Below are 15,957 nucleotides of genomic sequence, written 5' to 3' on the forward strand. Positions count from 1 at the left end.
GGCGGGAACAAGTTGGAAATGGCGGACAATCGGCGGGAAACGACTGGTGATGGAGTCCGATGGCGTGGACCCTCCGGAACCGGCGGGAGACCTCCTTCTGAGGTAAACTTGCACTTTTCTTCAGGCACGCAGTACCCGGGTGTTGCGGGCACGTAATCCTGCCGACTACGCCAAAGTTGACGCGCCCCCTGGGACATATTCCTTTTTGAGGGGAATACCCGGCACCGGATCAGATGGGGGGTTGTAGTCTCCGAGCGGCTGTGACCCGGTCCCGTGCCCAGGGCGTCAAGCTAAGTGTTATCTGGCAGCTTTACAGATGTTACTAAAGTTCTTTTGTGTCGACTACGCCACCCGTTGTGATGCGGTCACTGTGGCCGCCGCTGCTGCAGGGTCCGCTGAGGCTGATGGTGGGTGCGCAGCTTGGTGAGATAACCCCCAACGGGAGGGGTATAGCCTCAGAGGGGACAGGCGCAGAGGATGGGGGTTGTGGTGGTGCGATGCAGCCGGCAATGAAGACAGACTCGGGTTGTGCAGTTAAGGGTGTTTACTTACTGCTGATGTTGTACTGGTCACTCCAGCTGCTAGTGACCACCCGAGCCGTGCTGCGTCCACCAGGTCCTGGATCCGGCCAACCACCAAACAAGTCCAGAGCGTGGCCCTGAGCTCTCCCTCTGTCCTTTCTTCAGCCGTCCCCACCAGTGATTCACCTAGGTCCAGCTCCCTCGGGCCTTCTTTTGGGACACCCTTGGCCCTGGGTTCCCTGACCCTTCATGTGGTGTGCCTTCGGGGTGAATGTGGTGGGTGACCGTGACAGACACTGCCCACGGTCTCCGGTCTCTGGCTGGGGAATGTCTTTACCCCCACCAGCTTGGGTTCCGGTACCCTGATGCTGACTCCTCACCCGGTGTTCTAATTTGGGTTCTTGGGTCCCTTCAGTCTTCCCCCTCTGGGTCTTTCTCTGCTCCACTCTCTCTCTCTCTCCAGGGCTGCTGTTTCCTTCTCTCTCCTCTCCAACTGACTTGTTCTCAGCGTCTGACCCTGATCTAAGTTGGTGACCTCCTTATATATCCCTCTATGTGTGAGCTCAGGTGACCAGCACCCAATGAGCTCCTATCACTACCCAGACTGCTCCCCCTATCTGCCCCTACACTACATGGGATGTACCACCCCCCTCCCACTCCAGCCAGGAACAGGCTCGGTTGTACCTGCACATTTCTAAGTGGGAGTACCGTCGGCCTGCTCCTCTGGAATGGGATGTATGTAGTGCATGCAGTCTATCTGAGCTCAGTTCCACACTCCTTCCTTACCCGGGAGTGGAATATCACACCTCTGGGTTGAGGTGCAATACCCCTGTAGCAGCCGAATCCTCAGGGTGCTACATATGTATAACGTTCTGTGAATACAGGGGGTGTACTGACTTATGCTGAACGCTGTATATATAACGTCCTGTGAATACAGGGGGTGTACTGACTTATGCTGAGCGCTGTATGTATAACGTACTGAGAATACAGGGGGTGTACTGACTTATGCTGAACGCTGTATGTATAACGTCCTGTGAATACAGGGGGTGTACTGACTTATGCTGAGCGCTGTATGTATAACGTCCTGTGAATACAGGGGGGTGTACTTACTTATGCTGAACGCTGTATATATAACGTACTGAGAATACAGGGGGGTGTACTGACTTATGCTGAACGCTGTATGTATAACGTCCTGTGAATACAGGGGGTGTACTGACTTATGCTGAGCGCTGTATGTATAACGTCCTGTGAATACAGGGGGTGTACTGACTTATGCTGAGCGCTGTATGTATAACGTACTGTGAATACAGGGGGTGTACTGACTTATGCTGAACGCTGTATGTATAACGTACTGTGAATACAGGGGGTGTACTGACTTATGCTGAGCGCTGTATGTATAACGTTCTGTGAATACAGGGGGTGTACTGACTTATGCTGAGCGCTGTATGTATAACGTACTGTGAATACAGGGGGTGTACTGACTTATGCTGAGCGCTGTATGTATAACGTTCTGTGAATACAGGGGGTGTACTGACTTATGCTGAGCGCTGTATGTATAACGTTCTGTGAATACAGGGGGTGTACTGACTTATGCTGAGCGCTGTATGTATAACGTCCTGTGAATACAGGGGGTGTACTGACTTATGCTGAGCGCTGTATGTATAACGTACTGTGAATACAGGGGGTGTACTGACTTATGCTGAGCGCTGTATGTATAACGTCCTGTGAATACAGGGGGTGTACTGACTTATGCTGAGCGCTGTATGTATAACGTCCTGTGAATACAGGGGGTGTACTGACTTATGCTGAGCGCTGTATGTATAACGTCCTGTGAATACGGGGGTGTACTGACTTATGCTGAGCGCTGTATGTATAACGTCCTGTGAATACAGGGGGTGTACTGACTTATGCTGAGCGCTGTATGTATAACGTCCTGTGAATACAGGGGGTGTACTGACTTATGCTGAGCGCTGTATGTATAACGTCCTGTGAATACAGGGGGTGTACTGACTTATGCTGAGCGCTGTATGTATAACGTCCTGTGAATACAGGGGGTGTACTGACTTATGCTGAGCGCTGTATGTATAATGTACTGATAATATAGGAGTGTACTAGTGAATGTGTCTCTCTCTTGCTCTCTCTCTTGTCCTGGACATCTTGTCGTCATGGCGCCACACTGAGCATGCTCAGTCTATCGAGGCTTCGGACCGAAACACACATCCCTTGGTTATATTATTATTTCATTTGGTGTCATAACATTAGTACATTTCTAGAAACAATTATTCCTTAATAATGTTTGCAGCCGCCCAGATCGTCTTCGAGATATAGCTGATCGATTTGGTGTGGATCATGATGCAATGCTCGACAATGTGTTATATGCCCGAGCTTATACAAGTAAGAGACAAAACATGTTTAACCCCTTCACCCCCCAACCCAGTTTTCACCTTCATGACCAGGCCAAATTTTATAATTCTTTCCAGTGTCACTTTATATGGTAATAACTCTGGAACGCTTCAATATATCACAGTGATTCTGATATTCACTGCTCAAAAAAATAAAGGGAGCACTCAAATAACACATCCTAGATCTGAATGAATGAAATATTCTCATTGAATACTTTGTTCTGTACAAAGTTGAATGTGCTGACAACAAAATCACACAAAAATCATCAATGGAAATCAAATGTATTAACCAATGGAGGCCTGGGTTTGGAGTCACCCCCAAAATAAATTAAAGTGGAAAAACACACTACAGGCTGATCCAACTTTGATGTAATGTCCTTAAAACCAGTCAAAATGAGGCTCAGTATTGTGTGCAACCTCCACGTGCCTGTATGACCTCCCTACAACTCCTGGGCATGCTCCTGATGTGGTTGCGGATGGTCTCCTGTGGGATCTCCTCCAAACCTGGACTAAAGCATCCGCCAACTCCTAGACAGTCTGTGGTGCAACGTGACGTTGGTGGATGGAGTGAGACATGATGTCCCAGATGTGCTCAATCGGATTCAGGTCTGGGGAACGGGCGGGCCAGTCCATAGCTTCAATGCCTTCATCTTGCAGGACCTGCTGACACACTCCAGCCTCATGAGGTCTGGCATTGTCCTGCATTAGGAGGAACCCAGGGCCAACCGCACCAGCATATGGTCTCACAAGGGGTCTGAGGATCTCAACTCAGTACCTAATGGCAGTCAGGCTTCCTCTGGCGAGCGCATGGATGGCTGTCATGTCTGTCACATGTGCTCAGTGTAAACCTGCTTTCATCTGTGAAGAGCACAGGGCGCCAGTGGCGACTTTGCCCATCCTGGTGTTCTGTGGCAAATGCAAAGCGTCCTGCACGGTGTTGGGCTGTGAGCACAACCCCCATCTGTGGACGTCAGGCCCTCATACCACCCTCATGGAGTCGGTTTTTAACAGTTTGTGCAGACACATGCACATTTCTGGCCTGCTGGAGGTCATTTTGCTGGGCTCTGGCAGTGCTCCTCCTGTTCCTCCTTGCACAAAGGCAGAGGTAGCGGTCCTGCTGCTGGGTTTTTGCCCTCCTACGGCCCCCTCCACGTCTCCTGGTGTACTAGCCTGTCTCCTGGTAGCGCCTCCAGCCTCTGGACACTACGCTGACAGACACAGCAAACCTTCTTGCCACAGCTCGCATTGATGTGCCATCCTGGATGAGCTGAACTACCTGAGCAACTTCTGTGGGTTGTTGAGTCTGTCTCATGCTACCATAGGTGTGAAAGCTCATCCAACATTCAAAGGTGACCAAAACATCAGCCAGAAAGCATTGGTACTGAGATGTGGTCTGTGGTCCCCACCTGCAGAACCACTCCTTTATTGAGGAGTGGTTCTGCAGGTGATAATTGCCAATAATTTCCATCTATTGTCTATTCCATTTGCACAACAGCATGTGAAATTGATTGTCAATCAGTTTTGCTTCCTAAGTGGACAGTTTGATTCACAGAAGTTTGATTTACTTGGAGTTATATTCTGTTGTTTAAGTGTTCCCTTTATTTTTTTGAGCAGTGTATATGCTAGTTTTCTCGTGACAGTGTACTTCGTGATAGTGGTAAAATTTGTTCGATATGACTTGCGTTTATTTTTGAAAATATTGGAAATTTGGCGAAAATGCTGAAAATGTAGCAATTTTCAAACTTTTAATTCTTATGCCCTTAAACCAGAGTTATGTCACACAAAATAGTTAATAAATAACATTTACTACATGTCTACTTTACGTATGCATCATTTTTTAAACATAATTTTTTTGTTAAGAAGTTAGAAGGGTTAAAAGTTGATCTGCAATTTCTCATTTTTCCAACAAAATTTACAAAACCATTTTTTAGGGACCACATTTGAAGTGACATTAGGGGGCCTATATGACAGAAAATATCCAAAAGTGACACTATTCTAAAAACGGCAACCCTCAAAGTCCTCAAACCACATTCAAGAAGTTTATTAACCCTACAGGTGCTTCACAGGAATTAATGCAACGTGGAAGGAAAAAAAAATGAACATTTTACTTTTTTTTCACAAAAATTTTCCTTTATCCTCATTTTTTTTATTTTCACAATGGTAGTAGGAGAAAGTGAACTCCAAAATTTGTTCAATTTCTCCTGAGTACGCATATACCCCATATGGGGAGGAAAACTACTGTTTGGACGCATGGCAGGGCTCGGAAGGGGAGGAGTTCCGTTTGACTTTTTGAATGCAAAAATGGGTGGTATCAGCAGTGGACGCCATCTTGCGTTTGGAGAGCCCCCAATGTGCCTAAACAGTGGAAACCTTTCACAAGTGACCCCATTTAGGAAACTAGACCCCTCAGGGAAGTTATCTAGATGGGCAGTGAGTGCCATGAACCCCGAGGTGCTTCACAAAAGTTTATAACGTTGAGCCGAGAAAATGAAAACTCATATTTTTCCCACAAAAACTTTTTTTAGCCTCAATTTTTTGATTTTCGCAAGGGTAATAGGAGAAATTGCACCAATTTGTTGAACAATTTCTCCTGAGTACGTTGATACCCCATATGTGTTGGAAAATTACTGTTTGGGTGCACGGCAGGGCTCGGAAGGGAAGGAGCACTGTTTAACTGTCACGCCAGGTATGAGTGCAACACAGAATCACTCCAGGTGTGAGTGCAACACAAGGGCGAAAGGGAGCCCAAACACTAGGGAAAGGGAGAAGTGGTGACCTCCTAAACTGTACTAGCGTCACCCTGACTTCCCCTAATGTCCCTATATAGCCTCTTTAGCTGTCGCCGATCACGTGCCTTGCCCTACTATCTCTGGCGTAAGGCTATAGCTGGAGAAGGAAGGAGATGAGCACTAGTCAACCTCTGCTAGCACTCTAAAGACAAAAGGGGAAGACAACACAGGGGAATTACAACTTAGCTTTAGAAGAAACTCCAACAGGGCACACGGCCTCAAGACTCCAAAGAGGACGTGATGCTACTTCAGCCAAGTTTCAAGTAGGAATGAGTATAACTGCCCACCTGGAGAGACCAGATATATATATATATATATATATATACACACCCAGGCCAGAGGGAGGTAGTCGCTGGGTCTGCAATGCAAAACGTGGAGACCTCCTACAAGCCACTTCAGGACGACTGTCTATCACCTCTGACACACCCGTGACAGTACCCCCCCATCTACGTGTGGCTTCTGGACACTCAGGTTCGGGGTTCCCAGGAAAAGAGGTGTGAAAAGAGCAAACCAATTTGGGAGCGTTCACCTCTGACGCTGAAACCCACGTCCTCTCCACTAGACCATAGACTTTTCAGTGCACCAAGTATTGCAGAGAACGATGTTGGAGACGAGAATCTGCTATCCTTAATCTCGAACTCCAAATTACCATCAACCATTACTGGGGGCGGTGATAGAGGTGAGGGCTCAAGGGGCTCTACGTACCTTTTGAGTAAGGACCTGTCGAACACATTGTGAATCTTAAAGGCCCGAGGAAGTTCAAGACGAAAAGCTGCTGGGTTAATGACGGCGGTAATTTTATAGTGACCAATAAACCTAGGTCCCAGCTTCCAGGAAGGAACTTTCAATCTTATATTCTACACAAAGTCATTCCATTTGGAATCCATTGCCCATCTACAGAATTCCGAACTGTATGTTTCCAATGACCGAATCCCCTGCTGAAGGCGACGTAGCTTAGACTCAGCCAAGGCGACTCGGTCAGGGTCATCAGAGATAAGGGCAAGAGCTCCAAAAAAAACCTCCACAGATTGGAGACAAACTGTCCTGCGGTAATGAAAACGCCCATGACTGAGAATCGCCCTGCAGTAGAGAGATCACAATACCAACCCGTTGCTCCTCATTACCGGAGGAGTAGGGACGAAGTTTTAAGTACAATTTGCATGCCTCCTTAAACACAAAAAACTTGTCTCTACCTCCTGAAAATCTGTCCGGGAGGGCAATCTTGGTTTCAGACTGGACAGGTCTACCAGCAGAAACCCCTACATTGGCGGCCTGTAACCGGTGATACTGCTGCTGAACCTCATGTGCAGCAGGCCTTCATGGTGGTAAAATAGCTGCTAGGAAACCACTGCTAAGGACAGGCAACAAGCAGAAGAGACTTGTTTGGGCTAAAGAACACAAGGAATGGACATTAGACCAGTGGAAATCTGTGCTTTGGTCTGATGAGTCCAAATTTGAGATCTTTGGTTCCAACCACCGTGTCTATTTGCGACGCAGAAAAGGTGAACGGATGGACTCTACATGCCTGGTTCCTACCGTGAAGCATGGAGGAGGAGGTGTGATGGTGTGGGGGTGCTTTGCTGGTGACACTGTTGGGGATTTATTCAAAATTGAAGGCATACTGAACCCGCATGGTTACCACAGCATCTTGCAGCGGCATGCTATTGCATCCGGTTGGCATTTAGTTGGACCATCATTTATTTTTCAACAGGACAATGACCCCAAACACACCTCCAGGCTGTGTAAGGGCTATTTGACCAAGAAGGAGTGGTTTGGGGTGAGCTGGACCGCAGAATGAAGGCAAAAGGTATTGGCACTGTTTGAAAAATCATGTGATGCTTTTCTAATTCGTGTAATTAACAGCACCTGTAACTTACCTGTGGCACCTAACAGGTGTTGGCAATAATTAAATCACACTTGTATTCCAGTTAACATGGATTAAAGTTGACTCAACCTCTGTCCTGTGTCATTGTGTGTACCACATTGAGCATGGAGAAAATAAAGAAGACCAAAGAACTGTCTGATGACTTGAGAAACCAAATTGTGAGGAAGCATGAGCAATCTCAAGGCTACAAGTCCATCTCCAAAGACCTGAATGTTCCTGTGTCTTCCATGCGCAGTGTCATCAAGAAGTTTAAAGCCCATGGCACTGTGGCTAACCTCCCTAGACGTTGAGGTAAAAGAAAAATTTACGAGAGATTTCAACGCAAGATTGTGCGGATGGTGGATAAAGAACCTCGACTAACATCCAAACAAGTTCAAGCTGCCCTGCAGTCCGAGGGTACAACAGTGTCAACCCGTACTATCCGTCAGCGTCTGAATGAAAAGGGACTGTATGGTAGGATACCCAGGAAGACCTCACTTCTTACCCTGAGAAATAAAAAAGCCAGGCTGGAGTTTGCCAAAACTTACCTGAGAAAGCCTAAAACGTTTTGGAAGAATGTTCTCTGGTCAGATGAAACAAAAGTAGAACTTTTTGGCAAAAAGCATCAACATAGAGTGTACAGGAAAAAAAAAGAGGCATTCAAAGAAAAAAACACGGTCCCTACAGTCAAACATGGTGGAGGTTCCCTGATGTTTTGGGGTTGCTTTGCTGCCTCTGGCACTGGACTGCTTGGCCGTGTGCATGGCATTATGAAGTCTGAAGACCACCAACAAATTTTGCAGCATAATGTAGGGCCCAGTGTGAGAAAGCTGGGTCTCCCTCAGAGGTCATAGGTCTTCCAGCAGGACAATGACCCAAAACACACTTCCAAAAGCACTATAAAATGGTTTGAGAGAAAGCACTGGAGACTTCTAAGGTGGCCAGCAATGAGTCCAGACCTGAATCCCATAGAACACCTGTGGAGAGATCTCAAAATGGCAGTTTGGAGAAGGCACCCTTCAAATATCAGGGACCTGGAGCAGTTTGCCAAAGAAGAATGGTCTACAATTCCAGCAGAGCATTGTAAGAAACTCATTGATGGTTACCGGAAGCGGTTGTTCGCAGTTATTTTGGCTAAAGGTTGTGCAACCAAGTATTAGGCTGAGGGTGCCAATACTTTTGTCTGGCCCATTTTTGGAGTTTTGTGTGAAATGATCAATGATTTGATTTTTGATTCATTCTCTTTTGTGTTTTTTCCTTGCAAGCAAATTAAATGAAGATAATAATACCAAAGAATTTGTGATTGCAATCATTTTCAGGAAGAAACGGAGTATTATTTGACAGAATTGCAGGGGTGCCAATACTTTTGGCCACCACTGTAAGACATATTTTCAGTTGTTTCACACTTTTTTGTTAAGTATATAATTCCACATGTGTTAATTCATAGTTTTGATGCCTTCAGTGTGAATGTACAATTTTCATAGTCAAGAAAATACAGAAAAATCTTTAAATGAGAAGGTGTGTCCAAATTTTTGGTCTGTACTGTATATAAAAAAAATGAAAAAGTAATCCAATAAAATAAAAATACTGTACCCATAAATAAATATTATGAAAAAAAAAACAAAACAATAAAAGTACACATATTTGGTATCACCACGTCCATAACGACCTGACCTATAAAACTGTCCCACTAGTTAACCTATTTAGTGAACATGGTAAAGAAAAAAGGAAGCAAAAAACGATGCTTTATCATACCGCCAAACAAAAAATGGAATAAAATGTAATCAAAAATATGAATGTAAATAAAAATGGTACCGCTGAAAACGTCATCTTATCCCGCAAAAAACAAGCTGCCATATAGCTCCATCAGCCAAAAAATAAAAGTTATAGCTCTCAGAATAAAGCAATGCAAAAAAAATATTTTTTCTATAATATAGTTTTTATTGTATAAAAGCGTCAAAACATAAAAAACTCAGGAGATATTGCTCAACAAATTTTGGGGTCCATTTTTTTCCTGTTACCCTTGCAAAAGTAAAAAAATTGGGTCAAAAATAACATTTTTTTGTGAAAATTTTTTCTCCTTCCCCCATGATGGCACCATGGAGAGAAAGGGAATCCGCCCTTAAAGAACAGGAAACCTACAGATAAAAAGGGCGGTACCTCTCTCCCTCATCAGTTGGTTTCCTGTCCTTGACGGGGACCTACAGCGTTCTAAGAAGAAAGAAGAAGCATGGAATGACATACCAGCCCCGGCCAGTCTGGCTCAGGCAGTGGGGGTTCCCTGCCTCAGCTGGCACGGTGTCCTGAAGCGCCACCACTGAGGTCAGTGGGCCTCCAGGGTGGCAGGGAGACGCGGCGCAGAAGAAGGCTGAAGCCGCTGCGTTCTCTGGTGGTGTTGGGTGCCCAGGGCGGTGAGTAGGCCTGGGACTTCTGGGTCCCATTACGCAGAAGCGCGCTCGCCGAGCGCCTCCCCGTGACGCGTGCCCTGATGCACCACTGGGGAGTTGGCGTGACTGGGCACGCGCTTGCCGGTCGCCTCACCCTGACACTAGCCGCAAGGCTGGGTGCGCACACCGGACGTGCCGCGTGCCGCGGTGCATCTCTGGGATCGGCGCATCTGAACGCAGGCACGGGATCCCTGGACACATTGCACCCACTGCCCAACCTGGAGAATAGCAGCAGGGGGGCGTCCCCCACACTGTAGAGGTGCGCGCCCATATCCCCCAGGGGGAGGGTGCAGCACACAAAGGCCCCACGGCTGACTGATGGGAAATTCAAGCCAGGTGAGGAGGGGTGGAGCCCTATAGGGGTTTAAATACTGGGGTTAAGCACTGGGAAAGATCTTCCTTAGCACACTCTGGCACTAGCTATGAGCGAGCAGGAGCTAGAGGAGGTGCAGTCCCTGCACCCCCACTCACCTCCACCACCGCAACAAGGGAAGCGTGCCAAAGGAACCCCCAGTGACCCTTCACTCCAGCACGGCCAAGGTAACAGCGGAAGCGGGCGTAGCGGCAGGTCTTCGCAACGCGGCAAGGACTCCAGTGGGGCATCAACCTCAAGGAAAAACCCATCTACAGGAACGAGTTCCTCTCCAAATCCGGCACTCCCTCTTACAGCAGGATGGTAAGTGATCTTTGTGAAAGCTCACTTTACAATTTGGGCCCCTTCTTTTTCCTCTCTCATCAGGGCAGGAAGAGTACGGGCAAGTCCAAACACACATGGGAGAAGAGACTATGCAGCTCTTGTATTGAACATACAATTTGCGAGGAGACCCCTAAGTTCGCCTCAGAGCTCAGATCCTTGATTAAATCCCAGGTAGAAAATACTTTCAAGTCCCTGCAGAAGGGGGGGGGGGTGGGAAATGGGAGAAAACCCGCAATCTGTCCCCGGTATCAGGATCTAGCAGTTTGGATGGAGAGGGGGTAGACACAGATTCGTCCTTCTTATCCTTATCCTCATCATCTTCCGGGGGTGGAGGGGGATGTAGCTGTTTTCCTATAGAGGCTACAGACAATTTAATTAAAGCAGTTAGGTCCACCATGGGGTTGGTAGATCCTCGCCCCAAGAGATCGGTCCAGGACATGATGTTCAGTGGCCTTGAACAAAAGAAAAGAAGATCTTTCCCTCTCAATGATAAAGTCCACTCCCTGATTAAAAGAGAATGGAAAAAGACGGAAAGAAAGGGCCTGTTGTCCCCAAAGAGGAAATACCCCTTTGAGGACCCGGTATGTTCATTCTGGGGAAAAGCAGCAAAATTAGATGTGGCAAAAGCTAAAGCCTCTAAAAAATTTTCCCTGCCGTTTGAGGACATGGAGGTACTAAAAGACCCAATGGATAAGGAGGCCGCAGGGGGAGGGTTAAAACCCGCAGTTGCAGACACATATACAGCCAAATCATTAATGGTCTGGCTAGACCAACTAGAGGCACAACTTAAAAACAAAACATCCAGGGATAACTTATTAGGCTCCATCCCAGTAATGAAGGGCGCAGCAGCATTTTTGGCTGATGCGTCAGCTGACTCTGTTAGGCTGGCAGCCAGAGCAGCGGGCTTCTCTAATGCAGCCAGATGGGCCCGATGGCTTAAATGCCACCAAACAAAATTAAAGCTGTGTTCCATTCCTTGCGAGGGTGAGTTCCTATTTGGACCTACTCCCTACTCTTGATGATATTCTCAACAAGGCTGGGGATAACAAGAAACGTTTCCCTGTCCTCTCCAGTACTTCATACAAGGAAGCCCTTTCGGAGCAGAAAATTTATACGCTGGAAACCCCCCAAAGACCAGGATAGGTAGGAGGATAGGAAGAAAAAAACTAAAGGATTTATGTTTAACAGATCCCCCCCCCCCAGTGACAACAGAAAACCCGCCCAATAAGGGTCAGACTTCTTCTTTTCCTCCCAGCCTGGGAAAAGATATCAAACAGCTCTTGGATTTTAGACCTGATAAAAACAGGTCTAAAATTTCAGTTTCACTCCATTCCCAGACCAAACTTTGTCATAACCCACAAGAGGTCATCAGAAGTAGAAAAATCAGCACTAGAACAAGAAATCCTAGGTCTAATAGAAAGAGCCGTCCTTCAAGAAGTCTCTGCCCAGGAGAAAGGCGAAGAATTCTACTCCCCTCTGTTCCTAAGGAAAAAACTGGACGGGACTTTCAGAACAATTGTAAACCTGAAGAAATTGAACACATTTCTGAAGGTTCAAACCTTCAAGATGGAGTCAAAATCGTCAGTAAAACTGTTATTCCCAGGCTGTTTTATGGCTATACTGGATCTGAAGGACGCCTATTATCACGTCCCCATACACAGAAATTACCTGAAATTCCTAAGGGTAGCAATATCGATAAAGGGAATAGTCAAACACTACCAGTATACGGCCCTCCCATTCGGTCTAGCTATAGCCCCAAGGGTTTTCACAAAAATAGTGGCGGAGGTAATGGCCCATCTAAGGGAGCAAAACATTCTGATTACCCCTTACCTGGATGATTTGCTGAGGCAACTCTTTCAATCATTGCAAGGACCAACTGGCAAGGGTCATAGATTCCTTGACGAATTTAGGCTGGCTTCTCAACCTAAAAAAGTCCAAGTTGGAGCTGGACCAAGTACAAGAGTATCTAGGCATTTTATTAGATTCGAGGAATCAGGAGTGACGTCTCCCGGCAGGGAATATTCAGAAAATGATAGCTCGGATATCTCAAGTAAAGGACCACCCCTCTATGACTCTGCGAAAAGCAATGTCCCTTCTAGGTTCCATGACAGCCTGTATTCCGGGGGTCCGTTGGGCCCAGGTACCTACCAGGGACTTACAGTGGGAAATCTTGGGGGCAGAGAAATCGCTAAAAGGGCACTTAGAAGGTCAGCTAACTTTGTCATCAATAACCTTAGTCTCCCTAAGATGGTGGGTGGAGGTGGACAATTTAACCCAAGGCGTTCCATGGACAATCTCAGTCTCGCAGGTTCTGACTACAGATGCAAGCCCCAGGGGGTGGGGGGCTCACCTAAACGACCAAATAGCTCAAGGGGTCAGGACAAAGGGCTTAAAAGGTGTATCCTCCAACATGAAGGAACTTCTAGCAGTAAAATTCACCCTCTCAAAATTTCTAAACACTCTACAGGGACACCATGTAAGAGTGTTCTCGGACAACAGGGTAGTAGTAGTAGTAAATCACCAGGAGGGGACCCAGTCCCATTCTCTACTACAAGTAACAAAATCCATCCTCCAGTTAGCCGAGAACAATTTGGGGTCTCTGTCTGCACTCCACATAAAAGGAACAGAAAATCTCACAGCAGACTTCCTGAGCCGAACCCAGCTGAAACAGGGCAAATGGGAGCTGAATCAGTTAGTGTTCAACTAACTCACGAAAATGTGGGGATACCCTTTCATAGACCTATTCGCCAACTGGCAGAACAAAAAAGTAGACATATTCTGCTCAATAAACACCAAGGGGAACCCAGCAGCACTAGATGCATTTACAATCCCATGGAAGCACCAGCTAGCCTATGCCTTTCCCCTGATCGCACTTATTCCGGAAGTTCTGAGGAAAGTCAGGGAAGACAGGGAAAACGTAATTTTGATAGCCCCCTTCTGGCCAAAGAGGCCCTGGTTTTCCTGGCTGAGGATAATGTCCACCTCCGACCACTGGGTTCTTCCGGAAATCCCGGATCTCCTTTTCCAGGGACCGGTCCTCTATCCTCAGGTAGCAAATCTACACATGACAGCCTGGATTTTGAGAGGGCGCTCTTAAGGGATAGAGGTTTTTCCCCAAATTTGATCTCCACTCTACCACAGAGTAGGAAACCCGTAACTACCAGACTTTACGGTAAAACCAGGAAAAAATTCCTCTTATATTCAGGTTCTAAGGTACAAGGGGAAGTCCCCATTGCTTCCATCTTAGAGTTCCTACAAAGGGGGTTAGAACGGGGTCTGGTCACAAGCACACTCAAAGTTCAAGTTGCGGAATTAGGAGCCCTATACAACTGCGACCTGGCCAGAAATAGGTGGATATCTAGATTCATCAAGGCATCATCCAGTTCTAGGCCCATCCCCTCCCGGAATACTCCTCCTTGGGACTTAAACTTAGTCCTTACAACCCTAACCAAACATCCCTTCAAACCTTTAGCGGATGCATCTCTAAAAACCCTATCTCTTAAGACGTCACTCTTAGTAGCTTTCACATCGGCACGAAGAGTTAGCGACATACAAGTTCATCAGCATGGCTCCCCTTCATGCAAATCCCAGAGGACAGGGTGACACTTAGGACTGACCCAGCATACCTTCCTAAGGTGGAATCACACTTTCATAGATCGCACGGGAGAGTAGGAAGGATAAGGCTCTCTTTTGTGTGCTTCCAGGGACCTCTGAAGGGGCAAAAAGCTTCCAAGGGCACACTGGCAAGATGGATAAGAGACGCCATCTCCCTGGCATACTCGTCAAGCGGGGAAACCGGGCCGGAGAATCTAAAAGCTCACTCGACAAGGGCAGTAGCAGCCTCCTGGGTGGGAAAAGCCGGTGCTTCAATAGAACAGATATGTAGAGCTGCAACCTGGTCTTCCCCCTCTACATTCTTCCAAAGGCGGTGAAGGTAGAGATATACGTCCACGCCGCTGAAAAATCCTCAAATCAGGAACATATAATAAAATCCTTGTTTACTGGTAAATGCCTACGCGTTTCTGGGTGTTCCACACCCCTTCATCAGGGCACCAACAGATATATCAATGCATGCACTGAAACACTCCATTTATATACAGACATAAAGTGAAAAAAAAAAAAAGTTGTGTTCAAAAAGGAAGAGCAGAAAAAAAACAAAAAAAACAACAACATAACCTTTGCACCTGAGGCCGTGTGCAAAAACCTTCAACAAAACTTTATCAATGAGTGTCACCAATATAAAAAGTGAGTATAAAAAACATGTATTAAGACACGTATTACAAATAATGTAGTGTAGAGATGTATAAATAATCAATATACAGAATAGTCAAATGTATCAGTCAAATGGAGTAAATACATGAAAGGAATATTACTTACTAATAAGTAAGCGTTCACATTAGGTAAGAACAATATAAATATATATATAACATTAAAATCTCTAATGAGAATACACCCATCAGCTGTCGTTCCATAAAGGGAGATGGAAAACGAAGGAACAAAATAAAAATAAATATAAAAAGTACCCCCATGTAGAAAATAGCCCGTAATAACCTCTGTCAACGGAGGTAGTGAATCACCTGACGTGCGGTGGCGTAGAAGGAGTGAGGTGTGTCTACCTGTTTGTGTATCTCCTTTATCTGTGCCACAGCCTGTGCACTACATCGCGGTGTTTTCTTTAGGTCCTATTACTACACATTAGTCTCTATGTCACTACATGATATATGTCAGATAACCTGTTCCTTGTACCATTCCTCCGTTGATAGAGGTTATTACGGGCTATTTTCTACATGGGGGTACTATTTATTTTTATTTTGTTCCTTCGTTTTCCATCTCCCTTTATGGAACGACAGCTGGATTGCGGTCACGGTGTACCGCCGCTGCGAGGCAGACCGCTGAGGCTGGTGTTGTGTGCGCAGCAGAGAATGGGACAACTCCCCACGGAAGGAGTATAGCCTCAGCGCAGTGAGTGTGGATGATGGGAGTGATGGTGCACGGGTGTAGCGTCTGTCTGCACTCTTCCTGGCTACCTTGCTGTAAGCGAGTGGAAGTAGCCCACGTCCCTGAGCGTACCGTGTAGTGCTCACCCGTATGGCTGGTGACTTGGGGCCTTCTGATAGCCTCTGCTCCTCGATGGCGGTGCTGGTCCCATGCTCGTGACTGAGCCTCCGGGCTTCTATGGCCAGAGGACCTGGAATCCCCTGCCGGCTGGTTTCTGCTGCTGGACTTAGAGATCCTCA

At 46.6% G+C, this 15,957-nt stretch overlaps 1 pseudogene; it reads left to right on the forward strand.

Annotated features, from left to right (window-relative positions):
• Nucleotides 1–15,957, forward strand: part of LOC141157739 (meiotic recombination protein DMC1/LIM15 homolog) — a 222,188-nt pseudogene that overhangs the window by 171,664 nt on the left and 34,567 nt on the right.

This window comes from Phyllobates terribilis, unplaced genomic scaffold (assembly GCF_046119375.1).
Source record: "Phyllobates terribilis strain yellow unplaced genomic scaffold, ASM4611937v1 Scaffold_8__6_contigs__length_399053987, whole genome shotgun sequence".
Classification (NCBI taxonomy): Eukaryota; Metazoa; Chordata; class Amphibia; order Anura; family Dendrobatidae; genus Phyllobates; species Phyllobates terribilis.